The following is a 17,892-nucleotide window of genomic DNA, read 5'->3' on the forward strand; positions in this document are numbered from 1 at the left end:
ACTGAGTCTAATACCATCTATCTCCACTGAAGTCTAAAAAAAACACACAAACTAAAATGGATCTTAGTCCTGAACATGTCCAGACCTGATCACATGATCTGCATCCCCTCCCACAACAAAAAAGTTTGGTAAAATTGCAAACCAATACACACATACAATACAGCAAGCAATTATATACATAACAAATAACTAGTGGTGGCTTGAGAAGGTTGCTATTTCCAACAATTATAATAGTGCCATATGTAGATGTTAACATAAAGTCCTTCTGATAGCAAGGAATCTAGAAAGAGTCTACTGAAGGTTTAGGAAGAAATTATGAAAACATCTGGTCAGGAATGTTAGTCAGATGGGAAGTTACTGCAGCACATACCCATACCTTTATAGTATACAGCTTCTTAAACTCTGGGTCAAACCACTACACAGTACTGGCTCTCTTTTACTGAAATTACTAATATTATTGAGTGTGGCTTATTTATTCAAACCCTGAGGTTCTTTCCCTTCCTCCACCCTCTACTACCCCATTCTTTTTCAGTTTTGTCTAATCCACTGTGTCATTGCCAAGTGCTGTTTTCAAAAACAATGCGCCCAGAAACAATCTCCCTTGGCTGCCGGATGGATGTTGCATTGTGCCAACTGAAGGCATCGTCTGGCCTTCTGCAGTTACATAACAGAATGTGACTAAGATGGCCAGATGTGGCCTGTCACCTCAGTGATCAGCAAGCATTGAAAAGGCAAGGCCAAGCTGTTTTCTAAAAACTACACTTATAGGCATGGAAGTATAAACAGAAAATACTTAGCTTGGGAGCAAATGTTAGAGAACAGAAGGCTTTGTATGGGAATTAATGAATAAAGAGAGCCGCAAATCTAAATTGGGAGGGGGTTTTTTTGGTGGCTGGATTTATTTTTAATCCAACAATGAATTTCTTATAAATACCTGACATGTCCAAATTCTTTGCTTTCCTTAGGAAAGTTAGGCGTGGATGGCCAAATTGAATGAATGCAAATAACAGATGCTGATCCAGTGGCTGATTCAGTGGCCAATTGTATTTTATTCCCCTTTTGGTAATACATCAGGAATTCTGAGGCAACAATGGAATGAGAGATGAAAAGGAAAAGGGTACAAATATTCCAAGGTTTGGTAATATGAGGTGTATGTGTTTGTGTGTATGCTGTGGTGTGGCAGTCCATCAAAGAAAAAAGCAGCTGTGCTTAACCGAGATGTCTGTTCAGATTAAGGTTCTCCCTCTCCAAGTAATGTTTAGTTTTTGATGCATTGTGTGATGCTGTTTACATAACTGCAATCTTATCTTGGCAACCATCAAGTCTAGAAATCTGTCTGTAGAAAAATAATGGAGGGATAATACTGGATTTTCCCACAATATGATACAGGTCAAAGCCAATCCCATTCCTGATTTGTTGACTAGGATTGTCCTGTGAATGTGCTGCACAATTTTAGTTGAGATGTGGTGCACTGGATTCAAATTGATAAAAGTTCTGCTGTTGGAAACTAATTTGTACAGGAATGGTATTTGCAATACTGTACATTGTTGTCCATATGGAGACTCCTTTGGAGGCTTTTGAGCAGAGGCTGGATGGCCATCTGTCAAGGGTGCTTTGAATGTGATTTTCCTGCTTCTTGGTAGGGGGTTGGACTGGATAACCCATGAGGTCTCTTCCAACTCTACGATTCTATTATTCTATATATAATAAGGTACAGAGAGATGAATGAATGCACGGAAAACCAGAAAAGTGGCACTGCGTGAAATTACATGCTGACAAAAACACAAAATTGTGAATTCTCACAAAAATGAGCCAAATCTGACAGAATGTGCAGTTCTTTTGCTTAAAGTAATAATGATGATGATGATAATAATAATAATAATTAAAAATTGGGTGTGTCTAAGAAGGGCAAAGCATGTTTATTGAGATAGATGTCTGGGGTGCTTACAATGCGATTTTCCTGCTTCTTGGCAGGTGGTTAGACTGGATGGCCCACGATCGTCTTTTCCAGCTCTATGATTCTATTATTCTAATATGTGTTAACAGAGCACTATGGGGGGGGGGGGGGATTCAGTGTGTTCCTGTTTCCCCCAAAATGGGATAGTGGCACTAATAGATGTGAATAGATCACAGTGCAATAACATCCTAAGTACACAGGGAACTTTATACTGGTGAAACATTTGAATCCATGGATCATGCGATCAGATGAACACTCAAATTCTACCCCAACATCAGCTCAAATGCAGTTAGCCACTCGTGCTCCAAATACAAATCAGTTTAGTGGCATCATCCACTGCACTTCTATTATATATGCTCTATTAAACTGAATTGGAGTTGTTCAGAAACATAGTTCAAATGGTTCTCCTTAATCTCATTGGACTTTGCATCTGGATACATCCTTGGCAAGGCATGGCCAATGCAGTGAAATATACCCTCCATGGAGTTCAATTGAGCATTTTGCCAGGTCTACTGATATATAAGATTGCAGACTAAAAGTACAATCCTCTAGATGTCTATTCAGACATAAATCCTAGTGAGTTAAATGGGATTTATCTTTAGGAGACTGTTAAAGACTTGACTGCTGCTGTGAACTTTTTCAAGGAGCCACCTGTCCTTTGCTCGTGTTATCCTGTATAATCCTATTTACTCTAATGTAAAGCAATGTTGGGGAAATTCAAGCTCTGATTGCAGTTTTTTTTTTATTTGAAGATGCTCTCATTTATGCAGTACTAGAAATTGTATGAACCAGAAAAATTATTACATTCACTGTTGGGATTTTATTTGATGGGATAGTTTTTTCTAATTCTAATTTAGAATTTGCCTGCTCTAAAATGAAGAAGAAACAAGAACAATAAACATGAGAAGATATCAAGTAAGCTCTTGGTATCCAGCATACAAAAATCTGTGAATGGTCAAGTCAAGTATTTTATATACAATGGTAAAGTATATATATTAAATGGCAAAAAGCAAATTTGCTTTTTGAAAGAAAAAATCAATCTTTGGATGGTTGAATTCATAGATGCACAATCCATGGATATAGAAGACTACAGTAGTACCAAATTTTAACATTCATAAATCAATATCTAGTTAACATAAATTGTACAAAGCATTTTGTTGCAAAATCTGTTAAGAAGACATGTGATCCAACAATGATCTCAATAAAAAGTCAGGAACCAATACAGTTTTTAATGTACATTTTAGCAAAGATCCATACTCGATTTTTAAATGTTATCTATCTTAATGCCTTGCAGTTTTTTCAGCATCAGAAATGGCAAGCAGGATACACAAGAGCCTGTTTTATAATTCCCAGTTTTATGTATAGGTGACTTTCCCATACATTAGGTTATGGTGCCATCTTATGGCAGCTTCCTAGCTCTGTTATATGTCTGTTGAAGGGATTACTTTGGTATCTGTGTGCTGTCTTTAGAGGTTTAATGAAAAGCAAACCCTGTAACCATGTTATGAAAGAGAAATGATAGAACAATGCCTCGAAATAGAATTATAGAACAAGAGCAGAATCACATTCTGGCAGCTTTTTCTCTTTTATTTCTTTTTCTACTTCCTTCTCTGCTTGTAAATTTTTCAAATAATATGATAGCTATTAGATGCATTCTTTTTTTTTCATGTCAGGAGTGACTTGAGAAACTGCAAGTTGCTTCCGGTGTGAGAGTACTGGCCATCTCCAAGGATGTTGCCCAGGGGACACCCGGATGTTTTGATGTTTTAATATCCTTGTGGGAGGCTTCTCTCATGTCCCCGCATGGGGAGCTGGAGCTGACAGACGGAGTGAATCTGTGCTCTTGAACCTGCGATCTGTCAGTCTTCAGTCCTGCCAGTACAAGGTTTAACCTATTGCACCATCCAGATACATTCATTATCTATGCGCCTATTGATGATATTTGCCAACATATCCTTTGGTTAAGCTAGTGTACAAATGACTCCTGCAAGAAGGTATCCTGTACCTCCCTGTGCAACATTGTTGCCTCTAGTACAATGCTTCTTGGACCATCTGATGTGAGGAAGCAATAATCCTTCCCTCCCAATGTGCCTAGAACTTTATCGTAGTTTGTTTTTTTTCTTGTTAGATCTAATTGAGTCTTTCTTTCTTGGAAAATTGCCAGGGTATAGCAGGCAATGGTTCAGGGACTTGCATCGATCTAAGGATCATTATATTGAGTAGCCTTAATCTAGTGTAGAAGAGCGACCAGGAGTTTCAAATGTAATTTCATTCCTCTGGCAAGCCTTCTACTTAGGGGGCATCTGGTTGCCTCCAAGTGCTCTTTTCTAGCTAATCTATGGAGTGGGCTATTTTAAATATACCCAGTAGGAGACAGAGCAACAGGTTCAAGCTGTAGGAAAAGGATTCCACCTAAACATTAGGAAGAACTTCCTGACAGTGAGAATGGTTCAACAGTGGAAGATACTGTCTTGGAAAGTGGTTTAGTCTCCTTCTCTGGAGGTTTTTAAACAGAGGCTGGTTGATCATCTGTTGTGAATCTTGTGACTCTGTGTTCACACATGGCAGGATGGGGTTGGACTTGGATGCCCCTGATGGTTTTTTTTACAACTCTGTGTTTCTGTTATTTGGAGGGGCTATTGACAAAAACTCTTTCTTACTGTTGTTCTGGCTATGACTATTCTTTCAGTATCTTTAGACGCTCCAGCTTTCAGTCCTGAACTACCTTGGATTGCAATGGGAATTCCTATTTACCAATAACATAAAGCCTGCGGGCTCTATCCATCTTAACAAAATGAGTACATGGCATGTGCTACCTTGTAGATGCATGGAGTTTTTATGGCTTCCAGAGTATGGCCTAAAGGCACAGGATGAAATCACCTTGCAGTGAGCTCAGGCCTGGCGGGCATGGGAGGCTGTTTTGGTTGAAAGGCACTTGGGAGGCTAATCTCCATTCAAAACAGCCAATCTTCAGTGCAGCTCTGTCCCCTTGAACAGACTACACTACTACACTTTCTAAACATGGAGATGAGACTTCTAAAAACTTATTTGCTAAGGCGTATAGGAACTTTTCTGTGATACTCTTCCCAGCCTAATTTTATGGCTTGTGACATCATATGATGATAGCAGATAGTAGTATCTACTTCTTATTTACATATGGCCATGAGCCATGACAGCTCATAGATCAAACCTTCCCAACCAGTCCATATGTCAGGAAATAAAGCCTGACTGCTCTTTGGAGGGAAGGATATTAGAGGCAAAGATGAAATACTTTGGCTACATCATGAGAAGACAAGAAAGCTTGGAGAAGACAATGATGCTGGGGAAAATGGAAGGAAAAAGGAAGAGGGACCCACCAAGGGCAAGATGGATAGATTGTGTCCTTGAAATGACTCTGAAGGAGCTGGGGGTGGTGACGGCTGACAGGGAAGTCTGGCATGGGCTAGTCCTTGAGGTCATGAAGAGTTGGAAGTGACTGAACGAATAAACAACAAGATACCACTAATTTTACCCACAGAGCTGCCAGACATCAAATGCTGAGTATGTAATCATTTAAGCAGATCCTGGAAAAGCAACTTTGGGGAGTTGGGGGGCACTGCTTCTAGAATCCCCAACCAATGTAATTATCTGCAGAAGGATGCTGGGAATTCTAGTTCTTTAGTTTAGAGCTGTATCTCAGTGGTCATGCTAATAATGATATTCCAGGGAGATGTTTGTCCCAAAAGTCACTTTGTCAGGTCAAGGAAAACAATTGCACTTGAGAAGAAAATAAATAAACCATGTTAATGTTCAACTTCAGTGTGCCATTATAGTTCTAGGTGGACATGTGTAAAATAACATGTCCATTTAGAACAAAATAAAATAAAGTTGCACACAGGAGCTGGGCATTAGCTCTGTGAAACTGTTTAAATCAATTTCAAACAGAAACGGGATGGGCTATCACTACAGTGATAAACCTCAATCTATGACAGCAATATAATTACAAGCTGTTCTATAACCAAAAATAAAAATCCCAGCACATGGAAAATTAAACACCAGGCAGAAGGGTTGTTGTGTAGCTGTTTCCCTGACATGCTAGCTTTCTTAAATGTTAGCGCCTCTGCATGCTTTGTTTTGTTTCTGCAGAGCTTTTGATCACATAAGTCTCCAGCTGCAGCTGGAAATGGTTCAAACCAGACAGACGTTTATATTCCCACTAAGAGCTAGGCCAGATTGTATCAACTCCACTGAAAAATTACTAAACCCCAGCCATTGTTGTATTATTTGATCTTGCTGATTCTGCCCCTTAGGCAAATGGCAAATCACCAGTGAGCCTACACCTGAATCCAGCCCGACAAGAACAGAGTGTCCACACATGTCAACTGCATTATGGATGCCAGTGGTGTCTAACTTCCTATTAATTCTGATATGTTGAGACACGTCTTTGTATTAAGCCTGTTCCCTCTCAGCCGGAAGCCACTGGAAACCTGCTATTTCCAAAATGAGTAGCTTGGAATAATTTTAACAGTCCTCAAATGACGTATTGGCATTGACTTCAACTGTATTCACAAATAGCTTCTGTAAGTTGACTCTAATGGCATTACTATATTGCCGAGGGAATGAAGAGCTGTGGATCCTTTTGCTTTCTTTCCAGTATTAGGAAATGCTATTAAAATAGGGATGAAGGTAAGGAGGAACAGAAAATGTAACCGATTTTCTGTCCCTCCTGGATTAATGTTCTTCAAAATGTTTTAGAGTACAACACAATTGTTACCTGCAGTGTGGCCTTTGATAGTGCTTTTCTGGGTATGAAAGCATGTATATATTTGTGAGGCTGGATGAATTCATCAATTCCCACTACAGTGAATGGATATATACCGATCTCAAATTGTGCTTTGGACAGGTAGCTCAAAGTACATCCCCACAAGCTACCGTGCTTAGATTTAAGCTGCCTCAGATTCCTCAACTCTAATGGAATAAAATTGCATTTATCCCTGGGTATTCCTTTGTTGTGACTTAACTAGAAAATATTTATATTCAGTAGATAGTGTCTGCAAAGAAAAACCAGTTTACTACAACAGAGAAAAGCTGCGCCCTGAGCACTTTAGTCTCTTGACTACTGTCACTTCTTATACCTCTGGTGATGTCAACTCAACTGTGGTGCTTTCTCTTAGAACAAATATTCACAGGACTGCTAGGCTGAAACACACATTGCTACATTGTTCTAACATGTCAGAAGTGACTTGAGAAACTGCAAGTCACTTCTGGTGTGAGAGAATTGTCCATCTGCAAATATGTTGCCCAGGGGATGCCCAGATGTGTTACCATCCTGTGGGAAGCTTCTCTCATGCCCTCACATGGGAAGCTGGAGCTGACAGACAGGAGCTCACCCCATATCATTGATTTGAACAGCTGACCTTCAGGTCAGCAGTTCAGCTGGCACAAGGGTTTAGCCTATTGCACCACCACAGCTCCTACATTACTACACTGAAAATGGGAGAGAGCCAATCTTGGGGACTTCTGCTTCCACATCTGCTGCTTCCTTGGTATACTATCCTTTTCTCAACCTCCATCTGGGAATTATCACAAGATGCCAGAATACCACTCCCTATCAAAATGTGGAGAAGATGGCACCAACACAATGGGGGAGAAAACCATGGAGGCCCGAGGGGTAAGGCTAAGCATCTGATTTTCAAGTCAGCTAGGGAGTGATGTTAATCTCAAAACAACGGTCACCATGCACGTTGGTCACACTCTGTGTTTATTTTAACGTCATGTGTGCCTTCGGCTTCAAAGAGCTATGATCCACTCAGGCGTTACCTTTGTAACAAGCGACTAAGCCAAGGGTGACCTCCATTATCTTAAAAAAACTTTATTCTTCAGTTTTGCCTCCCCCTGAAAGCCATGTAGCTTTTTTTTTCATGTCATGTGACTTGAGAAACTGCAAGTCATTTCTGGTGTGAGATAATTGACTGTCTGCAAGGACGTTGTCCAGGGGATGCCCAGATGTTTTGATCATCCTTATGGGAGGCTTCTCCCATGTCCCAGCATGGGGAGCTGGAACTAACAGAGGGAGCTCATCCACGCTTTCCCCAGGTTCGAACCTCCGACTTGTCGGTCTTCAGTCCTGCCGGCCCAAGGGTTTAAGCCATTGCGCCACTGGGGGCTCCAGCGATGTAGCTAAATGAGGACAGGGCTGTGGAGCAGCTAGTTAATACCTAGCTGCATTAAATCACTACTGACCGAGAGATCATGAATTTGAAGCCAGCCCAGGTCAGAGTAAGCTTCCAACCATTAATAGTTTAATAGTCTAGTTTGCTGTCGACCTATGCAGCCCAAAAGACAGTTGCATCTATCAAGTAGGAAATTTAGGTACCTCTTGTGTGGGGAGGCTAATGTAACTATTTTACGAAGCCAAAAAACCTTCCAGCAGCATTTGTAAAAATGAGGAAGTACTCCATCAAAGGACCCTGTGTCACAAATGGACGGTGAAGCAGCAGCTCCCTCTGTGGCCGGAACCAAGCATACACTCATGAAGCCGGAAAAGCTGGAATGTTAAATTGCCTCTATGTCTGTCTATATATGTTGTATGTTGAACTGGCATTGAATGTTTGCCATGTATAAGTGCATTGTAATCCACCCTGAGTCCCCTGCAGGGTGAGAAGGGCGGAATATAAATACTGTAAATAAATAATAAATAATAATACATGTATTCAACTCTAGTTTCTGTGGTCAGTGAATGTCACCACAGAGAGAACACAGAAATGACATCCTTAAATATTGCTTTTCATAATCCCCCCCCCAAATGTGGGAAGAATGAATATTAATACACATTGAAGTCAGCCATAACTGAGCAGTTATAACATGATGTCCTGGATTCTACAGCATCATCCTGCCACTACTCCATTGGAGATGGCTTCAGTGTATTCATTCTTCCTAAAAGCAACTTCCCATATCCTGAAATATTCATTGCTTCTTTCTTGTTGCAGACCATGCAGTATCTTTTTCTGTACCTAGGTCTTTTGATGTTACCGCCACAGTTCTCAATACCTCTGCAGTGCCTACTCTTATATAACACTCCACTTCTTGCTTTATTATTTTGTAACCATTCCTGCTCATTGTACAGAGTGTTACACAGAGCATCATGCACATATAGAGACAGGCTGTCCCTCTCTGAGGTGTTTAACATCTAGTTTTCAATAAACTTTGAAAAACAAGCATCAACAAATAGCCAAAAGGGAGCAAAGTTGTGGGTCATGAAGGATAACAGAGAAAAAAAATGGTAGTTATGTGAAGCAGACATTAACAACCTTAGATATACAGATGATAACACTTTGATGGTTGAAAGCAAGGAGGAGCTGAGGAGATTATAACCAAGGTGAAAGAAGAAAGTGCAAAAGCTGGGTTGCAGTTAAACATAAAAAAAACCCCAAGATTCTGGCATCCAGACTGATTGATAACTGGCAAAGAGAGGGAGAAAATGTATTGTTGAAGGCTTTCATGGACGGAATCAGTGGGTTGTTGTAGGTTTTGTTGGGCTATATGGCCATGTTCTAGGGGCATTCTCTTCTGACATTTCGCCTGCATCTATGGCAAGTATCCTCAGAGGTTGTGAGATCTGAGGATGCTTGCCATAGATGCAGGTGAAACGTCAGGAGAGAATGCCTCTAGAACATGGCCATATAGCCCAACAAAACCTACAACAACACAGAGGGAGAAAACATGGATGCTGTGACAGACTTTATATTTCTAGATACGAAGATTACTGCAAATGCAGACTGCAGCCAGGAAATCAAAATACGTTTACTTCTTGGGAGGAGAGCAAAGACCAATCTCAATAAAATCCACATAGTTAAAGCAATGGTATTCCCCATAGTAACCTATGGATGTGAGAGCTGGACCATAGGGTTGGCTGAGCGAAGGAAGATAGATGCTTTTGAACTGTGGTGCTGGAGGAAAATTCTGAGAGTGCCTTGGACTGCGAGAAGATCCAACCAGTCCATACTTTAGGAAATAAAGCCTGACTGCTCACTGGAGGGAAAGATATTAGAGGCAAAGATGCAGTACTTTGGCCACATCATGAGAAGACAGGAATGCTTGGAGAAGGCAGTGATGCTGGGGAAAATGGAAGGAAAAAGGAAGAGTGGCTGACCAAGGGCAAGATGGATGAATGGCATCCTTGAAATGACTGGACTGACCTTGAAGGAGCTGGGGGTGGTGATGGCCGACAGGGAGCTCTGGGTGGGCTGGTCCATGAGGTCATGAAGAGTCGGAAACGACTGAACAAATGCACAACAACACATTTCAGAAGAAGAAATTGGTAAAAACCACATCTAAATATTTATTGCCTGAACGAATAAACAAGTTACATGAAATTAGAGCAACGCCTCAATTGCAATGCAAGGCTCTTGAAGACACTGGCAACCACAGCCAGGGCTTAAATTGGAATCCTTTTCTTGTTATGCATATTAATCGTCAATCTAGATAACAGAATGAGGTCTAATGCACGAGTCCAGCACTTGAGTCAAAAGCACAGGACTGCCATGAATGATAGCTAAAGAAACTGATAGGCTTATTATAGAAAATCATGATGCTATAAACCCATCACTCCATCCTAAATTACAATCAAATCCTAGTTTTCCTTCATAGACTTTTGTTGAAGCAGGGTCTATGCTGCTTGAAGTATGATGGATGGTTCATGTATTGGTCTTTGCCTTCAGCCTGCCTTGGCTCGCTGATTTATGGAGTTTTATTGACAGCAGCTCTAGCGGAAACCATTTCTCCTGGCCCTCTCCATCAAAGATAACATGTCATAGACACTGATACTGAAAGCAGACAGTTCGGAGGGGTTGATAGAGGAAATTAGGCATCAGTAAACCATGAAATACCACTGACTGCCTTGTCTGTGGCAGAACAGCTTAGGAGGGGCTATAGTGTCATTTGACAAGAAGAATACAGATCAGTGCTCACTTGAGAGACGTAAGAGCATTTTCTGCTCTTAACTATCATTCTTGGAGGATTAGCATATTTTTATCAGTCCTGAATCCCTAGCTTTCCTTCTGCCTGTGTAGTTGTTGCAAGCAAATAGAAGCAATACATGAGATGCCCAAAACTTCAGGTTGCACAGAGCCATAAGGATACATGCACTCCTTCCTAGAGGTACTTCTTCATGAGGTATTTTCAGACTTTTGCTAAAGCACCCAACTTCGGCAAAAAAGCAAACTGTGTATAAAAGGCCCTACTGAAGCATAACAGAGCAGAATATGGAAACAGACCTTGGACAATGTCTGTTTGGTCTATAAAGCATGTGGCAGTGTGGTATCAGTCTTTTTGATTTGCTGGATGTTGTTGCCTCCATATCCCCTCACTTCATTTTTTTTTTCAGGAGCATTTTGCTGCAATTTCTTGGAACCCTACTTGAGCTTAGGCATGGGCAATCCATGGTTTGAAATTGTTCTAAAGTACTTGAAAAACTAAAATTCTGGTGGTAAAAATTAGAGGGCGCTAGTGCTTTGCTTCTACAGTGTTGCTAAAGTTCTGGTGGTGAAAATTTCAGAACTCTAACAACACTTTCAAAATTATAAATGGCAGTTCCTAACTGGTTCTGTTATACACATTTTGTTTTGATAGGCTCTTTGTTTCTTAGTGATTTTTTGTGTGTCCTGAGCGACTTGAGAAACTGTAAGTCGCTTCTGGTGCTTAAAGTGATCATCTGATTGGAAGGGCAATTTTTCTTGATATTTAAAAAAATTCTTAGAGTTAACAGCACTGTGGTGCATGTTTGCCATTTCAGTGATGCACATAATGTGGGAGTGGGGGTAGAAAGATACACAACCAGCATGTCTTGGAATTAAAATGAAACTCACATATGGATTGGAATAAAATCTTGCAGCTGGTGACAGGGTGCCAATGTCACACATTTGTAACATCCTCAGGGAATTCAGGCATGTTTTGTACTGTTGAGAAGTACTAAGCATCACCACATCACAAAAACAATCACTTGGTGGGTGCTTTTTGATGTACTGGTTTGATGTTCAATATCAGAGGATGCTGATATTGAAGTTCACCAGTGATGCTTCCTCCATCAATTCCATTTTTAATTTTTCCCCCACAGTTTTATTTTGTTGTTGCTTCTGTTTAATCACACATTTTTTTTCTCAGCTGTCTAGAACATTTCATTTATACGTAGTTATAGTGCCAAAAATATCCCAAGGGGAGCCATATTGCTGGGTATGTTTTAGCCTGCAGATGAGAAGATTGAGAGGAGACATGCTAGCCGTGTTTAAATATGTGAAAGGATGACATAAGGAAGAGGGAGCACGTTTGTTTTCGGTTGCCCTGGAGACTATGACTTGGAGCAATGGGTTCAAATTACAGGAAAGGAGATTCCATCTGAATTAGGAAGAACTTCCTGACTGTAAGAGCTGTGCATCAGTGGAACTCTCTGCCTTGGAGTGTAGTGGAAGATCCTTTTTGGGGAGGCTTTTAAACAGAGGCTGGATAATCATGTGTCAGGGGTTCCTTGATTGTGCTTTTTCCTGCATAGCAGGGGGTTGGACTAGATGGCCCATGTGGTCACTTCCTATGACTCTGTGGCTCTAAATTTCCCCATAGCTAGCTACTTTAATTATTAGATTTATTTCTTTTTTATCCTGAGAAAATTCAACAGAGATAAAATGTTCTTGTTTGACCTTCATTCTCAGTTGAACATTATAAGAACAAATGAGATCAAAACATGGACTGCCATCCTGCTTACAGCATTGCATAAGCTGGCTGTGGTTGCCAGTGTCTTCGTGGGCCTTGCATTTCAATTGAGGTGTTGTTTGTACTTAATCCAACTCTTGTCAATTAACTCACAAGCCAAGCAGGAAGCCAATAGGCTTCTCCCAATGCCAGTTCCCAGGTGTTATTCCTAGGTCTATAACAGAAAGGTCGGAAACTCAGGATCTGCTGCAGGCTGAAGTCAGTTATAAAAATAATGTTAAACTGATCAGAAGTTTGGAAATTTCAGATGGCAAGGCACAAGTATCTTAATATAAAAAGAATGCCAAAACATTGCCCTAGAACCTGCAGGTAGGTTTTTCTAGCCTATGGACACTGGCTCTGGAAAATAATTGCATGTAGTCATCATTACTAGTAGCCACTGAATGATTTCATAGAATCATAGAGTTGGAAGAGACCTCATGGGCCATTCAGTCCAACCCCCTGCCAAGAAGCATGAAAATTGCATTCAAACCACCCCTGACAGATGGCCATCCAGCCTCTGCTTAAAAGCCTCCAAAGAAGGAGCCTCCACCACAGTCCGGGGCAGAGAGTTCCACTTCTGAACAGCTCTCACAGTCAGGAAGTTCTTCCTAAAGTTCAGGTGGAATCTCCTGTAGTTTGAAGCCATTGTTCTGCATCCTAGTCTCCAGGACAGCAGAAAACAAGCTTGCTCCCTCCTCCCCATGACTTCCCCTTCACATATTTATCCATAGACCTCATCATGTCTCCTCTCAGCCTTCTCTTCTTTAGGCTAAACATGCCCAGCTCTTTAAGCCGCTCCTCATAGGGCTTCTTCTCCAGACCCTTGATCATTTTAGTTGCCCTCCTCTGGATGCATTCCAGCTTGTCAACATCTCAGTTAAACTGCAGTGGCCAGAATTGGACACAGTATTCCAGGTGTGGTCTGACCAAGGCAGAATAGAGGGGTAGCATCACTTTCCTGAATCTACATACAATATTCCTATTTATACAGGCCAAAATCCCATTGCCTTTTTTAGCTGCCGCATCACATTGTTGACTCATTTCTCCTCAATGCATTTGCCTACTCACATTTGAAATCTACACCTGTAGCCATGGTTGATGGAAAATCTGGGAAGCTGTAGTACAAAAAGTAACTTTCCCAAATTAACCCCTTTTTACTCTTCTTTTCCACATCTCAAAGAAAGAGAAGAATTTGACCCCAAAGTTTAGGCTTTCCCAAACTGTAATTATAACATCTTTAATGAAACATGTTGCTGAGCCCTTAATTCTTAACAAGCACAACTTTCTTCTTCTTTTCGTACATAATGAGGGATCTGGTTAATGTATTCTGTTTGAGTTCACATGATCTAACGTGCAAGTAACCATCACATTTTAATCAAAACGTTCGCTCGCTTTCTAAATAATAAAATGTTTTCTGCATTTTCAGAAAACCTCTTGCCTTGAAAGTCAAGCCGGTTCTTCAAGTTCACTGCCAGTACTAGCAGCTGATTATGCGCTACAACTTCCGATATTGCCTGTTCCCAACCATCTGGCTCAAGACTTGCTGAATGCCAAGGACTAATGATGGGTCCCACTGCAGCAAGGCAGGGGCTGAAGCGCTGCTGCCTGGGATAAGAGGATTTAGCTGTTAAAAGAGACAGAAGCAGCCCGGGAGGGGAAAATAATCAGAAGAGAGGAACCTGCTATTTGAGAGACAGTAGATCAAGGGCCTGTATCCGTTTCAGCTCCCGAGTTCTTCTTCAGTCATTGCCTGAATCCCATGTCTTACATACCCTTCAAAGGAAAGCTCCAAAGAGATCACACGTTTCTATCAGTGCCAATTAATTAAATGTTGTCTCCGTACACGGTGGGTACAAAGGAGCAACAAGCTCCCCAAGGGCTCTGTCAAGGCACCGTTTGTGCCAAATGGAAGACGTACAGAGGAGAACTGCTTGCATGTGTTCCTCCTCCTGCCAGGGGATCAACTTGAAGAGCTATGAAGAGGCAAACAAGAGGAGGAGCAGACGTGTCACAATGCAAACACCTCCGAAGGTGAGGAAGAGACACAAGAACTGACATCCTGAATTACTTGTATAAACATTTTCACATGTACCTAAATGTCAAATTGAGTCTTTCTTAATCTTTAACAAAAAAAAGTATAATGAACAGTTTTGAGTGTGAAACAGTTCATCTTGGAAACATTTCTCCTAGGATGCTGGGGGAGGAAAGGAGGAGATGAGGGAAATCATCAGAAAGAGGCAAGGGATATCCAAAATTTTGATCTAAAAGTCATCGTCAATCTTAACTACACTTTACTCTGACAGGTCTCCTAATTTCCTAATTTGACAAGTTAATGAAGAATGAAATTCTGTCAAAAACTTCATATTACCCAAAATTGTTCTGGTTACGTGACAAGAGTTGGATTAAGTGCAAGTGAATGACTACTCCAAAACTGGAATACAGTGCACTGACTACATTTAGCACCCTACAAGGTTAAATAAAACACTCTGTAAAACCCTTTGCTTCTATACTCAGACAATATGGTCACACTAATTGAAGTACAAGGTATCCTTTCTTCCAATGTCCATCCTTTACATCTCATTTTATGAAATTCAGCAGGGAAAGGAAAAGACCTATTAGGACCTTAGCAATTTTACTTTTGGAGGCTGCAGCTCTTGGAATCCATTTCTTAAACTGGCTGGAAGGAGGGCTCCGGGAGTGGTTTCTCAACACCATCTTCCCCATATTTTGTCTCCCCTTGAGATCCTTAGAGTACTGCTATCACTCAAGGGAGAATAGGATGGACTAGATCAGTGTTTCTCAACTTTCCCAATGTGTGACCCTCATGTGTTCCTCATGTGGTGGTGAACCACAACCATAAAATTATTTTTGTTGCTCCTTCATAATTGTAATTTTGCTACTGTTATGAATCCTAATGTAAATATCTGATATGTGGGATGTATTTTCATTCACTAGACCAAATTTGGCACAAATATCCAATATGGAGGAGGGATTGATTTGGTCATTTGGGAGTTCTAATTGCTAGTATTTATAGTTCACCTACAACCAAAGAGCATTCTGAATGCCACTAATGATGGAATTGGGCCAAACAGCCCACACTGAACCTCCATGCCTTGAAGGGATTTGCTGGTGCGAGCCTCTCTCCAACTTCACATGCTCTCCCTCACCTGCACATGTGCATAATGCTGGCATGGGCCAAGCACGCCTGCTCTCCCCTCCCCTCTTGGAGTCTCCAAAATAACCCTCCCCTTGGGTGAGAGGTTGGCCAATCACAGTGGAGAAGGGCTTTTGGTGGGAGGATTCGTGGTCTGTTTCTAAAAAAGAAGAGAAGGACAGCCTTCTCTGTCAAAGGGGTTCCTGAGACCATCAGAAATATATGTTTTCTGATGGTCTTTGGCAACCCTTCTGAAACCCCCTCACAACACCCCCAGGGGTCCCAAAACCCCAGGTTGTGAACTGCCGGACTACGTGGACAACCAATCCCACTTTGTAAAGCATAGTTTTATGTGCTCCCTTATATCTGGGGGATATTTATATTGACCTTATGCCCTGAATTGGACCAGAAGCGGAACCTGGATATCCAAATCATGCCCCTGTAACTTCTGCTCCTTAGCTGGTTTTACTCTGCATTAAGCGAAGTTGGGAAGAGTGTGACTATCACAAGCTCTAAACTGAACTGCTCTGTTGTCCACACATGCCAGTACTGCTATCCCACTTTCCCTGTGCTTAGCAGTGGAGGAAAAGGAGGATAAATGGGACCTGCATCCCACATTCCTTTTCCTGAGCCTGATGGCCAAGGAGCTCCAAAGAGTTCCTGGGTAGCCAAGGACAGCCAAGAATTGTCTCTGGGTTCTGTGGCTGTCTGGCAGCAAAGGTAAAATAGGGACAGTAAAGGTAACATGACACTCCAATGAGGCCGAACCAGTTTTGGCCATGATGGACAGTCTGGATTCTACCCTGTAGGACAAACCTGGGGAGTGTAGCCATCCCTGGCTATTTTAATCCTAGTCTCTAGTTCGCATTACCCAGCAGGAAGATTATTGTCATGTCTTTCAGTGCTTTTTAGTTTGTGTTGCACATTGCCTCAAAAGAACTAGATCTCCCATCAATTCAAGCCACTCTTTGAACACAAACTCTCTTTCCCAAAGTAGTGAAATTAGCTTCCAAGGCAAAAAGTGCAGGGCTGTTTCTTTTATCTTTGTTTCCTGTGAGTTGCCTAAGAAGACACTAGAAATCCCATACTTTCATGCCTATACTTCCCTAACTGGTGAAATCTGCTCAAAAGGCCCATAAGGCTCTCAGGGCTATTTCTTGTTTTCTTTGTTTGCTGTGAGTTGCCTAAGAAGACACTAGAAATCCCATACTTTCATGCCTATGCTGTTTTTCGCATATTGCACAATTAACGAAGCAATTCGGAAATTCTGGAAATTTTGGAAATTTCAAAAAATTCCAAAAAATGTTGGGAAAAATTCGGAATTCAATTCTGAATCAAATCACCAGAAACAAGTTTTGGACCATTTTTTATTATTTAAGCCTAGTTTAGATACCACTGGAATATCCAGGTTGGGAGAAAGAATTCTTGTTTGCTTGAGGTCGGAAATCTCACAGCAACCCATTGATTCCAGCTATGAAAGCCTTTGACAATACATTGAGAAAAGAGAGTTATTTCAATAGTATCATATTCAGTATTGGTCATGAGTGGGAAGGAAAATGTTAATGTTTCAGGTTTCCATAAATAGATAGGTAGATAGACAGATAAATAAATGTGCTAAGAAGATATGTGGCATTTCAGAAAGAAAAACAAAAGAAGAGAAACAGATATTTCAGTGGAAGAGATAAAAGATAAGAGAGCCTGAAGTTATGATAAAAGTGGTCCTTTCTGCACCTCCGAATTCTGACATCTTCAACTATTTCTGTAGATGAACTGTGTGTAGCAGACTTCTGTGTAATTACGACTGTAGTAGTCTCTTTAATTAGGATGCCCCAGTGGTTAGTCTTTTATCCTTATTAAGAGGAATTTACAATTAAAACCTATTGTGTTAATTGTAATGCTGCTCTCTGAGGAGCTATGCAATCCTTTGTGCTGCTGGGGAAAAAAGGCCCATCTCTTTAGGAAGCAGTTCTAACAGAGACAAAGCTCTTTTTGTGTCCATGGCAAGAGCAGCAGCTGGCATAAAGCAGAGTGGGCATGAGAGCCATGTAGGGAGCAA

General features: G+C 41.1%; 1 long non-coding RNA gene across 1 annotated transcript; it reads left to right on the forward strand.

The window, feature by feature from the left end:
* Window positions 1–1,030: 1,030 nt before the first annotated feature.
* Window positions 1,031–14,773, forward strand: LOC132766701 (uncharacterized). The gene is made up of 2 exons (XR_009630550.2): window positions 1,031–1,133; window positions 14,109–14,773. It is a non-coding gene; the product is annotated as an uncharacterized lncRNA (long non-coding RNA).
* The last annotated feature ends 3,119 nt before the right edge of the window (window positions 14,774–17,892 follow it).

This window comes from Anolis sagrei, chromosome 2 (assembly GCF_037176765.1).
Source record: "Anolis sagrei isolate rAnoSag1 chromosome 2, rAnoSag1.mat, whole genome shotgun sequence".
Classification (NCBI taxonomy): domain Eukaryota; kingdom Metazoa; phylum Chordata; class Lepidosauria; order Squamata; family Dactyloidae; genus Anolis; species Anolis sagrei.